The sequence below is a fragment of the Capra hircus genome, chromosome 4 (genome assembly GCF_001704415.2).
Source record: "Capra hircus breed San Clemente chromosome 4, ASM170441v1, whole genome shotgun sequence".
NCBI classification, from domain to species: Eukaryota; Metazoa; Chordata; class Mammalia; order Artiodactyla; family Bovidae; genus Capra; species Capra hircus.
Window position 1 is genome coordinate 3013648 of NC_030811.1, and position 19332 is coordinate 3032979.

General features: G+C 50.2%; 1 protein-coding gene across 3 annotated transcripts in view; it reads right to left on the reverse strand.

Annotated features, from left to right (window-relative positions):
• The window catches only part of DPP6 (dipeptidyl peptidase like 6), a 974485-nt gene that overhangs the window by 33897 nt on the left and 921256 nt on the right, over nucleotides 1-19332 (reverse strand). The gene's annotated exons all lie outside the window — the stretch shown is intronic.

Below are 19332 nucleotides of genomic sequence, written 5' to 3' on the forward strand. Positions count from 1 at the left end.
CAGGCCTGGAGTGAGAAGGGGGCCTGGCCAGCTGTGGGTCGAGTCTGTAGGTCAACTTTGTTACCCTAAAAAGGAGAGTCCCGCAAGAGAAAAGGGCTCCCAGACTCACTTTTCAGATATTCTGAAGGCATACTGAGAGGCAGGCGTGGATTTTCCAGCCCCATCTCTGCGCCTTCTCTGCACTCCTGTTCCACCTGGCAGTGTGGTGGGGGGCCTTCCCGCGGGACGTGAAGGACGCCAGGCTTGTCCCGCACCCTGCCCCAGCCTATGTCCTCTCTGCCTGAAGTCTCTGCTCCCAGACACAGGCTTTGTCTTCACTGAGTCTCTGCCCACACGCCTCCTCCACGCCCCCAACTCCCGACGCAGGAGAAGCTCCCACCCCCTCTGCCCAGCCCCCTCCCCCTCTTCTTTACAGAGTGCTGCCCCTTGCCATGACATCGAACCCCAGAGTATGGATTTTCAGCATATGTGTTCACTGTTCACTTCAACTGCACCAGAACAGAAGCCCTAGAATTTATATGAACAAATTCTGAACCTTGGTCTTATTTATTGCCAGTATCTCCAGCATCTAGAGTGGTGTTTGGAACACAGTTGGGGCTTGATCACATATCTGTGGGCTGAGCACTGAGTGAAGGACCCCAGACCACAGAGGAAGGAGCTGGGGAAGCTGCCCCTTGACCCTGGTGGTCTGGGGAGACGGCAGGGAGAGAGGGAGTGAAGGCGGGTGGGCGGCAGTGGGCAGAGGGGGATGGATGTGTCCTGGGGGCTGGCGGGGGGGTGGTGCGCTGCTGTTCCTCTGCCTCAGGCAGGAGACTGGGGGGTGCTCTGAGCTCATGGGGCGGCTGCATCTAAGCTGGGGGTTCAGACTATTTGGGCAGCTTCCCCAGGATCACCATCAGAACTCCCTGCCCACTTCCAAGGGGCCCAGTGACAAGGGGCTAAGATGAGAGCCGGGGGTCTGTGTGGGTCCCACCACCGCAAAGCTCAGAGCCCCGGCCACGCTCAAAGGCTGCAGAGTGGAATCCTAGTCCAGGGCCCAGAGAGGATGTGGCACAGAAGCCGTGGGGTCCGAGGTGCCGTGAGAGGGATGAGGGGCTGGTCCAGCCGGGGGGGACACCCCCAGACCAGCAGGGCTGAGAGACAGCAGCCACGGCAGCCGTGGACTGCCTGTCCCCTCCCCGGGACTGGGCCCAGACACAAAGCCCAGGAGGTCTGGGGCCTCGTCTGGCCCACCAGGTGCCCCTCCTCCATTTCCCCATAGGGAGGCCTGCCCAGATCAAATGCAGGTTATCCAGTTATATTTGAATTCCAGATAAACAATACGTATTTTCAGTATAAATATGTCCCAGGCGGTACTGCGATTTACAACTAAAAGTTCATTTGTTGTTTACCTGAAATCAAGTGGTACCGGGTGTCCTGCCTTTTTATTTGCGGAATCAGGTGCCTTCGACCCGGGGTGGGGAGGGAGCAGCAGGGTTGGGAGACTGTGTGCATTTAGCCTAAAGGGACGGCACCCACTGAAGGGGGGCTCAGTGCCGGCAGGCGGTGGGTCTCAATTATTGGGTCAAAAGAAGATTTCGGGCTGGAAGATCTGTTTCCCCACGGGGCGTGTGTGTGGGGGAGAACAGAGCAGGTACTGAGGGACAGTCTGCGTGTCCTTCCTCCGCGCATTTCGGGGAGGGTACGTTTGCAAACGGAGCACAGCCTCCATTCTTATTAATAATGTAAACAGTGATTATTTATTTAGTGCCTACTATGTCAAAGGCACTCTGCTAGGTGTTTATATGAATAATTCCTAGTCCTCCCAGCGGCTCTACAAAGCAGGCGCTTCCAACCGTATTTTGCAGGCGAGAAAACACAGGCTTTGAGAGCTGCAAGTCTTCTGTCCCAGCAGTGCAGCGGGGAAGTTGCTGAGCCTGGATGGGGCCCTTCTTATTTTCAAATGCATGAACTCGATACGTGCGCGTATGCTAAGTTCCCTCAGGCGTGTCCGACTCTTTGTGACCCCGTGGACTGCAGCCCGCCAGGCTCCTCTGTCCATGGGATTCTCCAGGCAAGAATCCTGCAGTGGGTTGCCATGCGCTCCTCCAGGGGATCTTCCCGACCCAGGGATGGAACCCGGGTCTCTTACGTCTCCTGCGCTGGCAGACGGTTTCTTTACCACTGAGCCCCCTGGGAAGCCCAGTGAACTTGGTGCATGTTTCTAAAAAAATTCAAACACCACAGAAAGGGATAAAGTGACAGGTAAAGGTCCTTCTCACCCCACTTCCAGAAGTAACCTAAATGATTCTAATATGTCCTAAAATGTTTCCTGCATGTTGGGCTTCCCTGCTGGCTCAGCTGGTGGAGAATCCGCCTGCATTGCGGGAGACCTGGGTTTGATCCCTGGGTTGGGAAGATCCCCAGAAAAGGGAATGGCCACCCACTCTAGTATTCTCTGCGTGTAGGTGGTCAAATTTACAAATAATCAATTATTTCAAACATAAAAAAAACCTTTCATGAAAATATGCAGCTTTATCGAAACTTTAAGTTATAGCACATTGCCTCACTTTTTAAAGATAAAACTTAACACACAGATTTGAGGTCACCTGTGTCTCCTAATCTCAGTCTGCTCCCTTCCCAGAGGTTGACTTACCTTGGAGTTAGTATTTATCATTTCCATTTGTATTTAAAAGACTAGTAAAGTAACGGTCAATATTCTCCAAGCCAGGCTTCAGCAATACATGAACCGTGAACTTCCTGATGTTCAAGCTGGTTTTAGAAAAGGCAGAGGAACCAGAGATCAAATCGCCAACATCCGCTGGATCATGGAAAAAGCAAGAGAGTTCCAGAAAAACATCTAACTCTGCTTTATTGACTATGCCAAAGCCTCTGACTGTGTGGATCACAATAAACTGTGGAAAATTCTGAAAGAGATGGGAATACCAGACCACCTGACCTGCCTCTTGAGAAATCTGTATGCAGGTCAGGAAGCAACAGTTAGAACTGGACGTGGAACAACAGACTGCTTCCAAATAGGAAAAGGAGTACGTCAAGGCTGTATATTGTCACCCTGCTTATTTAATTTCTATGCAGAGTACATCATGAGAAATGCTGGGCTGGAAGAAGCACAAGCTGGAATCAAGATTGCTGGGAGAAATATCAATAACCTCAGATATGCAGATAACACCACCCTTATGGCAGAAAGTGAAGAGGAACTAAAAAGCCTCTTGATGAAAGTGAAAGAGGAGAGTGAAAAAGCTGGCTTGAAGCTCAACATTCAGAAAACGAAGATCATGGCATCCGGTCCCGTCACCTCATGGCAAATAGATGGGGAAACAGTGGAAACAGTGTCAGACCTTATTTTGAGGGGCTCCAAAATCACTGTTGATAGTGATTGCAGTCATGAAATTAAAAGATGCTTACTCCTTGGAAGGAAAGTTATGACCAACCTAGATAGCATATTCTGCAGAAGGCAATGGCACCCCACTCCAGCACTCTTGCCTGGAAAATGCCATGGACGGAGGAGCCTGGAAGGCTGCAGTCCATGCGGTTGCTGAGGGTCGGGCACGACTGAGTGACTTCACTTTCGCTTTTCACTTTCCTGCATTGGAGAAGGAAATAGCAACCCACTCCAGTGTTTTTGCCTGGAGAATCCCAGGGACGGGGAAGCCTGGTGGGCTGCTGTCTGTGGGGTCGCACAGAGTCGGACACGACTGAAGTGACTTAGCAGCAGCAGCAGATAGCATATTCAAAAGCAGAGACATTACTTTGCCAACAAAGGTCGGTCTAGTCAAGGCTATGGTTTTTCCAGTGGTCATGTATGGATATAAGAATTGGACTGTTAAGTAAGCTGAGTGCCGAAGAATTGATGCTTTTGAACTGTGCTGTTGGAGAAGACTCTTGAGAGTCCCGTGGACTGCAGGAGATCCAGCCAGTCCATTCTAAAGGAGATCAGTCCTGGGTGTTCTTTGGAAGGACTGATGCTAAAGCTGAAACTCCAAGACTTTGGCCACCTCATGCAAAGAGTTGACTCATTGGAAAAGGCTCTGATGCTTGGAGGGATTGGGGGCAGGAAGAGAAGGGGATGACAGAGGATGAGATGGTTGGATGGCATCACCGACTCTATGGCCGTGAGTTTGAGTGAACTCCGGGAGATGGTGATGGACAGGGAGGCCTGGCGTGCTGCAATTCGTGGGGTCGAAAAGAGTTGGACATGACTGAGCGACTGAACTGAACTGAACTGATTGTTACATGATAGGTGGTAACCAAAAATATCATGTGGCAAAAATGCGTTTTTCCACTAGTCATGTACGAATGTGAGAGCTGGACCATAAGGAAAGCTGAGCACCGAAGAATTGATGCTTTTGAACTGTGGTGTTGGAGAAGACTCTTGAGAGTCAATTGGACTGTAGGGAGATCAAGCCAGTCCATCCTAAAGAAAATCAGTCCTGAATACTCATTGGAGGGACTGATGCTGAAGCTGAAGCTCCAATACTTTGGCCACCTGATGTGAAAAACTGACTCACTGGAAAAGACCCTGATGCTGGGAAAGATTGAAGGTGGGAGGAGAAAGGGATGGCAGAGGACGACATGGTTGAATGGCATCACGGACTCGATGGACATGAGTTTGAGTAGGCTCTGGGAGTTGGTGATGGACAGGGAGGCCTGGTGTGCTGCAGTCCATGGGGTCAGAAAGAGTCAGACACGACTGAGCGACTGAACAACAACAAAAATGTGTTATTAATAATACATACGCCACACACGGAATAACACAGCACACCTCAGTGGTCTGAACTGCCTTGATATCTAGTCTGACAACAGCAGGACGACGAGGCCAAACGCCCAGCAGGTGAGTGGGCATAGCCACCTGGGGGGAAGACTCAGCCACAGCTGTGAAACCTGAGGATCCCTGACCCACGACCAGAGGGTTCCACCACTGGGCCTCGTCTCAGAGCGGGCCCTGTGCACAGACACATGGAGGCATGGAGACGGCTCTTCACCGCCACTGCATCTGAGCAAGAGCTGCCCGGCTAGCTGTGGGCAGGGGAGGGACCCCATGGACGCAGTCTGTCCACCCAGGGGAAGACCGCGGAGTGCAGGAGATGAGCAGGGGATGCCTGTGCACATGGGCAAATGTGGGAAATGCTTCCCGTACATACGATCGAGCTATAGTCAGAGAGCACATTCCTAAGGCCAACAAAGTTAGCCAAGGCACCTGACACAGTGGGGCTACATAGTACTACGCTGTAATAGGTTTATAATTCTTCTCACACAAATAATACATTAAAAAAACACAGAAAAATAAACAAAATATGTTTAATCTCACAGGACAGTGCCTGGAAAAGCACAGTGGTCCAGCACAACAGCTGGCACGCAGGGGCTGGCATCCGTGAACAGGCGAGAATGACTGGAGGAGGGAGGGGCGGCGGGAGTGGGGGGAGCCAAAGGATGGTGAGCGATGGGAGGCGGAGGGCTAGCTGCGGGCCACCCACGCCTGACGCTGACGGGACGCACGTGTGCATCTTTGAAAGCCTGCAACTTGCAAGTTGCTATGTAGGGGACTTACTGTATCATGTTACATGGAAACATCGGGCTGCAGAATGCTAGAGGCCGCAACACCACGCTGGTGGAAATGGCGTCCACAAGTGGCGCCTTCATTTCAAACAGACGCACAGTGCTCTGCTCTGTGGACACGTCACGCGTCTCTGGTCCACCCCCTGCTCGTGGGTGTTCACACTGTGTTCTTCGGGTTTGTTGTGGTTGTGGTTGTTGTTAAGAATGCTGTCACAGAAATCCTCTAACACGTGTCTTCACACACAGGTAAGACTGTGCTGGTTAAGCTCACTAATGGCATTGCAATTGCTGTGTTAAAAAGGCCGTACAGTCAGTATTCACTAAATAGGCTCGTGGTTTCAAACACAAAACCCCCAAATCTCGGTGCTTTAATACAACAGGAGTTCAACCCTTGTGGCTGTTATACCCTGGGGAACTGGTCAGCTGCGGCTGTGCTGGTCCTCCTCCAGGATCCAGGTTGAGAGGGCAGCCTTCATCTGGAAGCTATGCACCCACGGCCGTAGGAAACCAGAGGGAGCTGCAGAAAATGCCTGGGGCTGTAGTTCACGCGCACTCCAGTGCCCTCAATGGTGGAGCTGGAAAACCTCTCCAGAGGAGGGGCTGTGAACCACGTGTGATGGGAGGGTGGTCTGGTAACAGCAGAGCACATGGTCTCATCAGCCTACGGCTAACGGCGGATGGAGGTCTATGCTATAACTTAAAAGAGGTGTGTGTGGGGTTTTTGTTTGCTTTTTTCTTTTGTTTGCCTTTACCATCCTTATAGGCACGTGTTTATCTGGCTGTTGCTCTGGTCTGCCTTTTCCAAATCTTGAGTGGGTTGACGCTGGGCAATTGCCTGTGCAATTCACGTGTGATGTGTGTGGACTGCAAACCGCCTGTCTCACCTGCGGTCCCTTCAGTCAGGTTGCTGCTTGCGATCGTTATTTAGTAATTAGTTCTATCTTATACAAATATTCTCAGCAGCCTTACTTGTTACAGATGGACACTCTAAACAACACAGACATCTACCAGCAAGGGGAAGGAAGTGCTCCGGCGTCACAGAGCAGAAACACACAGAGGCAAGCAGAGGAGCTGCTCTCCACCGAGCGGCTGCGGATCCTCCCCCTGCGCCCGTCCTGGCGTGTGCCTCACAAGGTGCCCTCGGCCCCAGCAGCGGCAACTGCCACCACGAAAGCCACTTTCAAAAGACATAACTGCTCCTTCCAAGTTCCCACTACTCCCCAGACACACACACACACACACACACACGCGAATCTTTAGGCCGGGGATCTGAGTCATCCCAGCACCTGTTCTGAATCTGGGGGTCAATGTCCTGAACAAAACGTTTGCTCAGTGGATTAGCAGCTCGTGTAGGACGGCTTCCTAAGCATACGCTTGGCTGTCATGTATCAAGGCAGCAAGTGTAGACTCAGCTAAAGAAGGGCCCCCCTAAGACCACCCTCTGGGTCCTGTGCTTTATTCAGGTTGTGGTTTCCTTGCTCATACTCAACAACCCCGCCATCCCCAACCCTTTTCTCTAAGCAGCGAGGGTAGCTATCTTTACTTACAGGATGTGAATTGTATTCTCTTGTTTTCTGAGAGCCTCATCACAACCATGTCATCTTTCCAGTTATTTTAATATAGAATATTTTTTTTAGAATGGGCTTCCCAGGTAGCGGAGTAGTAAAGAACCTGCCTGCCAACGCAGGAGATGCAAGATACCCGGGTTTGATCCCTGGATTGGAAGAGCCACTGGGGTAGGAAATGGCAACCTACTCCAGTATCCCTGTCTGGAGAATCCCACGGATAGCGGAGCCTGCTACAGCCCGTGGCATCACAGAGTCGGACAAGACCAAGCACACACGTCGGGTCACATCCTTTAGAACAGCCGAACAGAAACAATACAAGTAAAAACTACATCTAAAGTGAAAGTCGCTCAGCCACATCCAACTCTTTCTGACCCCATGGACTATAAAATCCATGGAAATCTCCAGGCCAGAATACTGGAGTGGGTAGCCTTTCACTTCTCCAGGGCATCTTCCCAACACAGGGATTGAACCAAGGTCTTCTGCATTGTAGGTGGACACCGAAGTTAAAAAGCAGCCTGTACGTATAATTTAAATGTATTAACTATAACCTAATCCTATCCAACTACTTACACCTCCTCTGTGAGGCCCCACCCCCAGGTCCATGGGCGTTGTGGTCGAGGTGCTGGGTCCTCCTCCTCTCAAGCCATCATGCACGCTCCTCTGGCCCAGGTAGCCTCAACCCACGGCTCTGTGTGAATTTTAAGATCACCCATCATTTTGAGATTTCTGTGATGCTTGGGCTCCTGAAAATGTGGCAGGTAATTTAGGAAAATACCTAACTCAAACTCACAAGAAACGGGGGAAAAGCAGGAGATTCCCAATTCGGAGTAAGATATTTGGGCTTTGTGATCCTTTGACCAGACCTGGGTTAGTGTTGCTGAGGATTTCTGTAAGAGGAGAAGAAACATGCTAAACACAGGAGGCCCACACACATGACCCTGGGGAGCATGCAATGCTTAAAGGGAAGCCTGCTATGCTCATTTTAAACAGTTAAGGACACCTTTACTGAACAGCCTTTGGAGGGGCTTCACCACTGAAGTTTAAGTTGGCCTTCCTTACTTTTCTTCCTCTTCCAAATGATCTCACTTGCATCCAGCCAACAGCCACCTGACTAAATGCGCTGATGTGAACAGCAGCAGCTTTCACTGCTGCCTGCAGTCCCTCCCTCCTGCCTGGCCCTGCACAGACTACCGTGGCCCCAATCTCTCTAGACGGTCCGAGTCCGACAGCACTCTGTTTACCTGCTGTCCTTCCAACAGCTCCTGTTTGCAGTTTCTTCTTACTTTGCATGTGATTCAACCCGACAAACATATATGGAGACTCTACCATGTTCAGGGAGCAGGGCCAGGTCCCGGGGGGAGAGGCAGAAGAAGACAGAGGACTCGCCACCAGGGAGCGCAGAGGCTAGCAGAGGAAGACAGCCAGGCACAGAAACAGTCCCCGGAAGAAGGTGCGCCATTCCCAGGTCCACACACGGACCCAGGAGTCAGGACGTGGTCCCCAGTTCCGTCTGGGTCAGCTCGGCCACCAGCTACTTGTGGTTCCAGCCAAGGGGTGTTTCTCACCTGGGTCCCAGCTGTGGAATACAGGGTGGCTAAGGTCTATTCTTAATAAGAGCAACAGCAAAAATGATGACACCACCACTCTGGGTGCCTGTCAGGTGCAGGGCTGGGTGCTGCCTCCCCGCACTGGCTCCAGGAGGTCGAGGCACAGGCGTTAGGATGCTGTGATCGACTGCAGCTTCCCTATAACATGCAAACGCGGACCCTGGGGAGGGGAGACGCTCCACACCTGTGCCCAGAAGGAGGCAATGCTCTCAGCCTGACACGGAAGGTGGGGAGGGGCAGGAAGGGGACGATGGAGAAGCAGGACCACCTGTCTGCTCCCTCTTAGCATCCCTTCCCTGTCATCCCCTTTCGGCTCATCCTAGGACATAGGACATGTTCCACTGTAAATGCCTCTGTCAATCAGGTCATTCATGAAACACTCGACTCTCCACGTGTTCACCTAGGGACACACTCATGCACACACGCCTAGACTCATGTGAGCAGCCACCTGTGAACACACATGTGCAGTCACAAAAATATTTATTAATACTAGGAGTCTCCTTGCCCCTTCCGGAGATTTCTTGCATCCTTGGTAGGTTAAGTGTGTCTCAGCGGCTGTCCCTTTGCTCAAACTGAAATTGCGCAAAGACAGGTCTGTTCGCTCAGCCTTTGCTTACAAAGACACAACTGCCATAAAAACAACATTTGGTATTTTAAAAACTCCGGGTAGTGACAGAGACTATTTTGGCTCAAGTTAAAAAAAAAAATCTGAGTTCCAAGTTTATATTGTTTCCAAGCGGGAAAATATCCACACTGAAGCAAGCAAATTCAGAACCAACCCATAAGGTAGTTCTGGTCAATAAAGATCCCGCTGCCAGATGGGGAGAAATTCAAATTATAAACGGAAAACCTTTGAAGTGCGTCACAGACTTGCATACAGAAGGTACTTATTTCTTTCTGTCTCCGGTCTCCAGTCCCGTTCATTTCAGAACGTGAGTTTATACCTGCTCGACTGGATGGAGAGACGCGACAATGAGAGACGAGAATAAAGTGATGAAAAATGGCATGGACCGGAGAGGGAAAAGCCATCAGACTAAAAGGGAACCGTAGAGACAGTGCCTGTCCTCACTGCTCTCGTCTGGGTCCTCAGAGGAATGTGCGTGACGGATAATTCCCGCCAGAAGCTACACTCGTGGTATGTGAGCAACAGAGACCCATGCAGTCTGGCGATCACGGCCCCAATCTCTCTTGAGCACGGATGAATGGTTCAAAGGCCAGCAGCCAGCTGGGTGAGTGCAGGAAGGCTCCAGCCAGCGCAGAAGATGGGCCACGGCCCTGCTGGGCGCAGCATCCGGATCTCTTTATCTGCCGGTTCGAGAATTATGTATGCTTCATGCACAGGGTTCACACGTTGAGATGATATTATCAGACTAATAAGGAGGGGGCTAGCCAAGCTTCCCAGAACTACCGCAGAGAATGAAAACGTTTGTTCCCAAAGATGTGACTTCCTCGTCAACACTGCAGATGGATATTGTTGTGTCTGACTTTGAGGCCTTGTCATAGCTGACATCGAGCGTGGGATCTGGGGGTTCCCCTGCCATGCCTCACAGCACTGAGTCCTGCTTCAGTCCAGGTTCATGGGGCCACTTGAAAGTGACCATACGTCCCATGTGGCAGGGGAAGGAGCATCGCTCAAAGGGCTTCACGGGGATCGGGGGTGGCTTCACCTGCTCACAAACGTGGTGAAAAGTGTCACATTAACCTTTCACAGTCACATGTGACTTCCTGCTCGAGAAATTACGTGTCACGTGTCAGGAACATCACAGGCAAAGTAAGAGAAACCACCCCAGTAATGAAATGGGAGGGGCCTCTGTACGCTCCCCAAAGTCAGCTAGCATCTTCGGGAAATCAATCCACAGAAGTGTTAGGTTTGAGGAACTATCTGCCTTTTGTTGTTATTCAGTTGCTCAGTTGTGTCCAACTCTTTGCAACCCCATGGACTGCAGCACTCCAGGCTTCCCTGTACTTCACCATCTTCTGGAGTTTGCGCAAACTCATTCATGTCCATTGAGTTGGTGATGCCATCCAACCATCTCATCCTCTGCCGACCCTTTCTCCTCTCACCTTCAATGTTTCCCAGCATCAGGGTCTTTTCAAATGAGTCAGCTCTTCACATCAAGTGGCCAAAGTACTGGAGTTTAAGCTTCAGCGTCAGGCCTTCCAATGAACTCTCAGGACTGATTTCCTTTAGGATGGACTGGTTGGATCTCCTTGATGTCCAAGGGACTCTCAAGAGTCTTCTCCAAGACCACAGTTCAAAAGCATCAATTCTTCAGTGCTCAGCCTTCTTTAAAGTCCAACTCTCACATCCACACATGACCACTGGAAAAACCTACCTCTGACTATATCTACCTTTGTCAGCAAAGTAATGTCTCTGCTTTTTATATGCTCTCTAGGTTTGTCATACCTTTTCTTCCAAGGAGTAAGCGTTTTTAATTTCATGGCCACAGTCAGCATCTGCAATGATTTTGGAGCCCAAGAAAATAAAATCTTTCCCTGTTTCCATTGTTTCCCCATTTGTTTGCCATGAAGACATGGGACTGGATGCCATGACCTTAGTTTTTTGAATGTTGAGCTTTAAGCCAACTTTTTCACTCTCCTCTTTCATCAAGAGGCTCTCTAGTTCCTCTTTGCTTTCTGCCGTAAGGGTGGTGTCATCTGCATATCTGAGGTTATTGATATTTCTCCTGGCAATCCTGATTCCAGCTTGTGCTTCATCCAGCCCAGCATTTCACATGATGTACCCTGCATATAAGTTAAATAGGCAGGGTGACAATATACAGCCTTGATGTACTCCTTTCCCAATTTGGAACCAGTCTGTTGTTCCACGTCCAGTTCTAATTGTTGCTTCCTGACCTGCATACAGATTTCTCAGGAGGCAGGTAAGGTGGTCTGGTATTCTCACCTCTTTAAGAATTTCCCACAGTTTGTTGTGATCCACACAAAGGCTTTATTGTAGTCAATGAAACAGAAGTAGATGTTTTTCTGGAATTTTCTTGCTGCTTCTATGAAAAATTTTCTGACAGATGTTGGCAATTTGATCTCTGATTCCTCTGCCTTTTCTAAATCCAGCTTGAACATGTGAAAGTTCTTGGTTCCTGTACTGTTGAAGACTGTCTTGGAGAATTTTGAGCACGACCTTGCTAGCATGTGAAATGAGTATAATCGTGCAGTAGCTTGAACATTCTTTGGCATTGCGTTGGCACTGGAATGAAAACCAATCTTTTCCAGTCCCGTGGCCACTGCTGAGTTTTCCAAATTTGCTGTCATATTGAATATAGCATTTTAACAGAAGCATCTTTTAGGATTTGAAATAGCTCAACTGAAATTCCATCACCTCCACTAGCTTTGTTTGTAGTGATGTTTCCTAAGGCCTATTTGACTTGGCACTCTAGGATATCTGGCTTTAGGTGAGTGATCACACCTTCATGGTTATCTGGGTCATCAAGATCTTTTTTGTATAGTTATTCCATGCATTCTTGCCACCTCTTCTTAATATCTTCTGTTTCTGTTAGGCCTAAACCATTTCTGTCCTTTATTGTGCTCATCTTTGCATGAAATGCTCCATTTATATCTCTAATTTTCTTGAAAAGATCTCTAGTCTTTCCCATTTTATTGTTTCCCTCTATTTCTTTGCATCATCCTCCTAGGAAGGCTTTCTTATCTCTCCTTGCTATTCTTTGGAACTCTGCACTCAGATGGGTATATCTTTCCTTTTCACCTTTGCCTTTCACTTCTCTTCTGCCTTTGAGCTATAGCAAAACTTTCATGCCCGATATGCATCACCCTGGGTGAAGTTTTCAGATGTTTAGCGTAATTCACAGAATACAAAGTGTGAATGTGAAGAAATGAGCTTAGTTTGATCAGTTTTGTGAGGTTAGGCAAACTACAAGAGAAATAGAGAAAGTGGCTGTTAGACTCATCCCTGTGCACGTTTGAGCTGGATCTGGACCAGGGTGGTGTCAAGGCTCTTATGAGTATACTTCCCACAGCTCCTGTATTGTCCTGTCTCTCACACTTGTGATAATACTTCTTATTATCTGCTGGTATTGTCACCTGATAGTTCTGGGATGAATTTCAACCAATGTGATTAAGTTCTGATCGGAGCTCTAATGATACATTCATGTCTTATCTTTTCAACTATATGTGGAGCTTAGGAACCCATTTTATACAACTCTGTATCCCACAAAGGAACATGTACAGTGTCTTATTCACAGTACGTGGTCAGTGGATATTTGCTGTATAAATGAAGGACAAAGTACTCATGGATAGGATGGATGCCTTGGGAAATGGTGAGGTTCAGAGGCTGTGGCCTGTTCTCTTGAATAACCTCAAAGTTGCCAATTACCTTTTTTAGATGTTAGCTCTGGTTTTTAAAAAGGGCAAAAGATCACTTAGAGCCAAATCATGCAACAAAGGATATTTTAAGTTTGATGATTACAATAACTGTCAACAATCAAGTATATTATTAAGGGAAGAACTACAGATTCCTTGGGGGGCTGGTCCAAGAAGGTCATACTGCAAGGAACACCCTAAATTCTTCTGAGCAATATCCTCTTGTCAGAACAAGTTGTGCAGCTTCCTGAGAAGGATGATACTTAGCGGATGTACAAGTGACAGAATGCAAAGAAATGAGACTTTTATTATCATCCCAATGAGGACAGGCTACACTTTGTCTTTTTTCTTGAACTTGATCAAGTCTTGACTTAGACTGGAGGGCACTGGCCGGTGGGACTCTACCGTGCCCCTCGGTCTGCCTTCTTCTGCCCCCTGCTGACCACCAGTCTGCGTCCCTCCCCCTCATCCCTCACGGTCAGTACCCTGCATATAAGCAGGAGTGACTCAGCAAGCGCTGGGTGTGCATCCTGGGCAGAGGCCTCAGTTCTCGGTGCAGGGTCTGTGAGGTGGGGGAGCCACCTGACTGGGGTATTGGGGTGACCAGGGGCTGCTCCCCTATGGGTCCTGGCACTTGGTGGATACAGAGCTTCCTGTTTTTCCTTTTGGACTCAAGGACAGAGAAAAAGCAGAGCACTTCTTTTAAAGGTTAGTTAACCCACACTCAACTCGCTCACACCGCCACATCTGACTCCTCAGGGGTCCCCTCCTCCACACCTGTGGAAGCATCTCCCGCCACCTCCCATCGCCATGGCAACACTTTCACCACTGCCCTCCTCACCTCCGCTGAGGACTCCCACACAGTTTTGACCTTGGCCCTCTTCTGATTAATGCCCTCGAGTCGCTCTCCAATCCCCACATGACAAAGTTGAAACCCTTGGCATGAAATCAAAGACCTGTTCAGACAATCTCCTATCACCCAACACACACCTCCCCAAAGCCTTGTTCTTTAGAAGAGAAGCTGTGTTGTTTCACATCTTTGTGCCTGCTCACCGCTCCTCCCCCTCGATGCCCTGCCCACCTAGTCTCCTCTAAACCTCTGCACTGCCTGCAAGGCTCAGTTCCAGTGTCTTCTCTGTGATACTTCCTCTGACTATTCCCTCTTTGGTAGTACCAGTGTGATAATAATAATAATAGCAATAACGCCATAATTACATCACGATCACCACATCAGGCATTGTTCTAAGTGTTTTACACGCAGTGATGTTAGTCACTTTAGTCTTTAAAATAACCCTGTGAAGTAGGCACTGTATGCCCATTTCACAGATGAGTAACTGGGGTACAGAATTGCCTATGGTATTGCTAGGACCGACAGCAGTCACAGTCCATCCACGTGGCTGCTCACGTCCATATATTTCTTAGTTATAAAGGGCAATGAACCTCAGTGTTCATCTTAGCAGCAACACTGTCTAGCTGAGTGGAGTTCTGCAGGTTACCCTTATTAGCTGGTCCTTGGCATCCTCCTCTTAAAGAGTTGTTCTGGAACCAAACGGTGATACGAACAAAACGGCTAGAATATGCCATGTGCCTCATACTTGGGGGATTCCCAGGTGGCAGTAGTGGTGACGAATCTGCCTGCAGTGCAGGAGACTTAAGAAACATGGGTTCAATCCCTGGGTTGGGAGATCCCCTGGAGCGGGGCATGGCAACCCACTCCAGTATTCTTGCCTGGAGAACTCCGTGGACAGAGGAGCCTGGTGGGCTGCAGGCCACAGGGTCACAAAGAGTCAGACATGACTGAGCAACCAACACTTGAATTCATCCAGGTTCCAGGCTCCACGAATGATGATCCTTTCTCCAGTTAACAGATCAGATTTTACCTCTTAGCCCTGGACATCACGATCCCATGTTCACAGCATAGACAGGGGTTAGTTAAGAGCAGAGACTCAAGTCTTGTCGGAGCTCTCCCACCTACAGACAGGCGAACCTGGCTTCTGAAGGTCCAGACCCCAGCCCAGATCATCCACACCCTTCAGCCAGTCCTGAAGGCCACCGGGACTGTTTATTGCACCCATGAAGTAGAGAAAAGTCCTTTTTCCACAGGTGTGCTCAAGGTATGCTCAGTGATAACCTTTGGTCATTTGAGCCTATTTGTTGCTCAGCCTGGAAACTTAACAGCCGTCAGTTAATCATCATTAACTGACTACCAGTGCACTGATGCTGCCAGTCGTCGCTGGTGCCAGTCGTCAGCACCAGCGGAGGTGCTTGACAAGCCGGTTCCCCTCCATGCTCCTTTGTCCCCTCAGCCAGCTGGTAATTTTGCAGACGCTGGGCTACTTGAGGGCAGCCTTTGCCTTGCTCACCACTGCATGCCCAGCATTCAGCCCAAGTCTAGCACTTAGCAGGCACCAAAGAAAGACTTCCTGCCCGCAGCGGACGGGTCAGTCCCCTGTGGCCCACTGGGTGGTCTGACATAATCAGACGAGGCAGTTTGGACACTGGTTTCAGTGGAGACACCAGGCTGTGCCCAGTTTATCACCAGAAACCTGAGCCTGCAGCGGGTCTAGGAAGAGGCGCTAAAGCGCAGGGCTGCAGTGCCCTCTTGTGTCTGGGGCTTCGCTGGGGCTCAGTGCACTCAGGTCTGCAGAAGAGATTCTCGTGGAAAGCAATCAGCAATGAGATCAGTTTTCCCCAGCGCACGAGAGGTGACAAACACACTGTCACGGGCACCTGGACTTCACGGGCACGGATAGAAGGCAGACTCTGCTCCCGGCTCTAACGGGCCACATGCCTGTGGGGGAAGGGGTTGGGTGTCTGGGTGTCCTCGGCTGTCACACGGGCGGTGGCTTTGCTGGTGGGAAGGGACAGGGTGACCGACTGACTTTTGGCGCAGTGTCCGGGTTCTGAATCCACGCACTTTGGTTAGGGGGAGCCTCCAGAGACTGTAGCTTCCCCGAGGTCAAGGGCAGTGTCTCATTCCAGCGGTGGTTCCAGCGATGTCCCAAGCACAGAGTTGGGGAATCCCTCTGGCTCCTCCCGGCCCTGCGCACAGGGTGGTGCAGCTCTGACTCCAGGGGGACCTTTCTGTTTGCGTGTCTTCCCGCAGACACGAGTCCTGTAGGCGGGCGCCCTCGCGTGCTTAGTGCTCCTTGTAGCTGCTCTTAACTGAGCTGTGTGGACCCGTGAGGGGAAGGTCAGCGTCCGGCGCGATGGGGGGTGGGGGGTGGGGTGGGGGCTCCCGGTGGGGCGTGAGGGTGTCCTGACTCTCCGGGGAGGGAGACCAGCCGGGTTTTGCTTTTCCAGTCAGATGGTTTGCATTCTACTTTGCAAGGCCTTCTAATCAATTATTCCACGAGTTTCATTTGTCATAAAGGACAGACATAATGCATTCTTACTTTTTGAAAAGAAATGCCAAAATCTCCTGCCAGCAGCTTATTCTGCACAGCTAAGACCCTGGAGCTGGAGGCAGGGGTCAGCTCCCCAAAGGCAGCCGCAGAGGGTGAGGGGACCCGGCTGTAGGTTTGAACCTATAGGGAAATGAGCTGCAGCGACAAGAGGCTCCCAGTCTCTGCAAGCTCCCTTGTCGTGAAAAGGAAAACAGATAAAATGCGCCCACTCGCACCAAGTGGGAAAGTCTCACATGAACCTGTGAGAAGCCTCATTTCAAGAGACTGTTTAGAACAGACAACTTTCTAAGCGATTGCCACCTGCTGAAATGAGGATATAAATTTAGCAGAGATTAGCACCGAAATGCAGAGACGACATTCATAAGTTTTCCTAAACAGAACCAACAACCCTTCAGCATGCTTTTCTTGTTGCTTTGTTCCTTCAAGAGAGATTTTTTTCCTTTTCAACGTTTACTTGGCTCTGCCTGCGTTCTCGGCGACTAAATCAGGGGCGTCTGGATTTCAGAGGTTTTATTCCAGAGCATCAAGGCCTGTATCTCAACCAATGATTGAAGAAAGCTTCAAAGTTGACCACGGAGAGCACTCTGCGTGTCAGGACCCGCTCTGGGCTGTGATATGACGGCGGGTGATCCGGAACCTTCAGGAACGTTCTCCTCAGTAGACAGCATGGCTTCCTCTCGTTCTTGGCGTGTCCTTTTCTTTCTGGATGGAGAGTCCCGTGGTCCCTGCTGTACAGTGAGAGCCAGGGTCCGGCACCAAGGACGGTGCAGGAGCGCCGGCGGCTGGGAGGCCCCAGCGGGTCGGGGCGGGAGCGCCCACCCTCCTACAGTGCCCGAGCGGGCGCCCGGTCCCCCGCCCCAGGAACCGTGAGGCTGCTCACAGACGCGGGGCCTCCTGCCCCAGCCGGAACCCGGCGCCGAGCTCCTAGGTTCCCGGTGTGCGCGTGCCTCCAAAACGGACAGAGGCCTCGCGCGGCAAGAGAGAACTCAACCTGACGCCGTGTAAGCGCACAACCACGTGACTGGGTGCTGGCGAGGGGGCGGGGAGAGGGGGGTGCTCCTCCCTGTGGGCGGGAACGGAAGTTGGTGCAGCCCTCGTGGAGAGGAGTCTGGAGGTTGCTCAGAAAACTGAAAACAGAGTTACCACGCGGATCCAGCAGCCCACTCCTGGCGTATACCCGGAAAAAACTTTACTTTGTAAAGCTCACTCCTGTGTTCACAGCAGCACTATTTACAGCAGCCAAGACATGGAGACAACCTATGTGTCCATCCACAGATGAATGGATAAGGTGTTACATATATACACACAACGGAATATGACTCATCCAGAGAGATAGTGAAAGAACGCCTGTGCAGCAGCATGGATGGGCCTAGGGATTGCCCTATTAAGTGAAGTAAGCCAGAAAGATAAACATCATATGATGTCACACATGTGGAAACTACAATACCACACAAATGAACCTGTCTACGGAACAGAGCCAGACTCCGAGAACAGACTTGCAGTTGCCGAAGGAGAGAGGGTGGGGGAGGAAAGGGTTGGGAGGTCGGGCTGAGCAGATGGATGCAAGCTATTACATACAGAATGCATAGACAAGGCCCTACTGTTCCATCACAGGGAGCTATGCGCGACATCCTGCAATAAACCCTAAAGAATATGAAAAACAATACATATGAGTGTAACTGAATCACTGCTCGCGGAATAGCAGAAAGTAACACTGTAAATCAACTGTATTTCAATTAAAAAAGATCACATGATCTGCTTTCCAAACTGGCACAGAGAATTCTGGAGTTGATGAGAAATGAGAAGCCATCTAGATCACGAATTTCTCTGTCTATTTTTGTCTGAGAAACGACCTGCTTGAGGTGAAACAAAAGATTACTTTTGACTTATTGGAGCACCTCAAAGCTTCTGCTGGGACTGTGAACTGTGTGTTGGCTTAGCTAATGGGCTAGACAAGCATGAAGATGCTCCCTGTGGGCTTTGGACATCGGCGTGGCTGTGGTCACTTGTCCAAGAACTAACGGGGGTGAAGCTGCACTTCACAGGCTCCGGGAGATGCTACTTAAATGTAAACACAACCCAGAAAACAAGCCGTTTCACAGACATGGAGACTGAGGCTCAGAAAGGCCGGATGCCGGGCTGTGGGGTGTGGCGCTGGAACTGCCCTCACGCATGTGGCCCTGTCCTCACGCGGGACCCCAAGAACAACCCGGGGGGGGGAGGGGGCACGTCCAGATCCACCCTCACACACTCACGGCCGGCTGCTCTTTCCTTGAGTCACGCGCCTGCCAAGGCTACCTCGTAACTGGCTCCGTCACACTAAGAGTGGGCTTCCAATTTCTCAGCAGCGGTGCCCTGAACTCCGCTGAACTCCCATGCGTCAAATAGCCAACAGCTGTACGCTGTTAGTATAAACTCACTTTCTAAATTTACAGCGTAGTTTATAACTTCCCAATATAAAGTCAGTCTATAAAAAAATAGACTCTAAATGAATGAGAGAGTAGAGTTAAAGGAGAAGTTTTATTTGAGTCTCAACACCATTTCTCTATTTTCATTTCCACAGCTGGAGGCTCTGTAAACACTGCCCGCAGTCACATCGCTGCAGCTGGATCAAGGTTTCCCTCAGTAGCCTGGCCACCTCAGACCTGCCTCCGTTCACAGGAGGCTTTCTCACTAGATATACATAGCTGCACACCAGAAACCTGCTTGGTATCTATCGTAAAATGTTTATGACACCATTACACATTCTATTAAGTGAGGCATGCATGCATGCTAACTCGCTTCAGTCGTGTCCGACTCTGTGACCCCATGGACTGCAGCCCGCCAGGCTCCTCTGTCCATGGGACTCTCCAGGCAAGA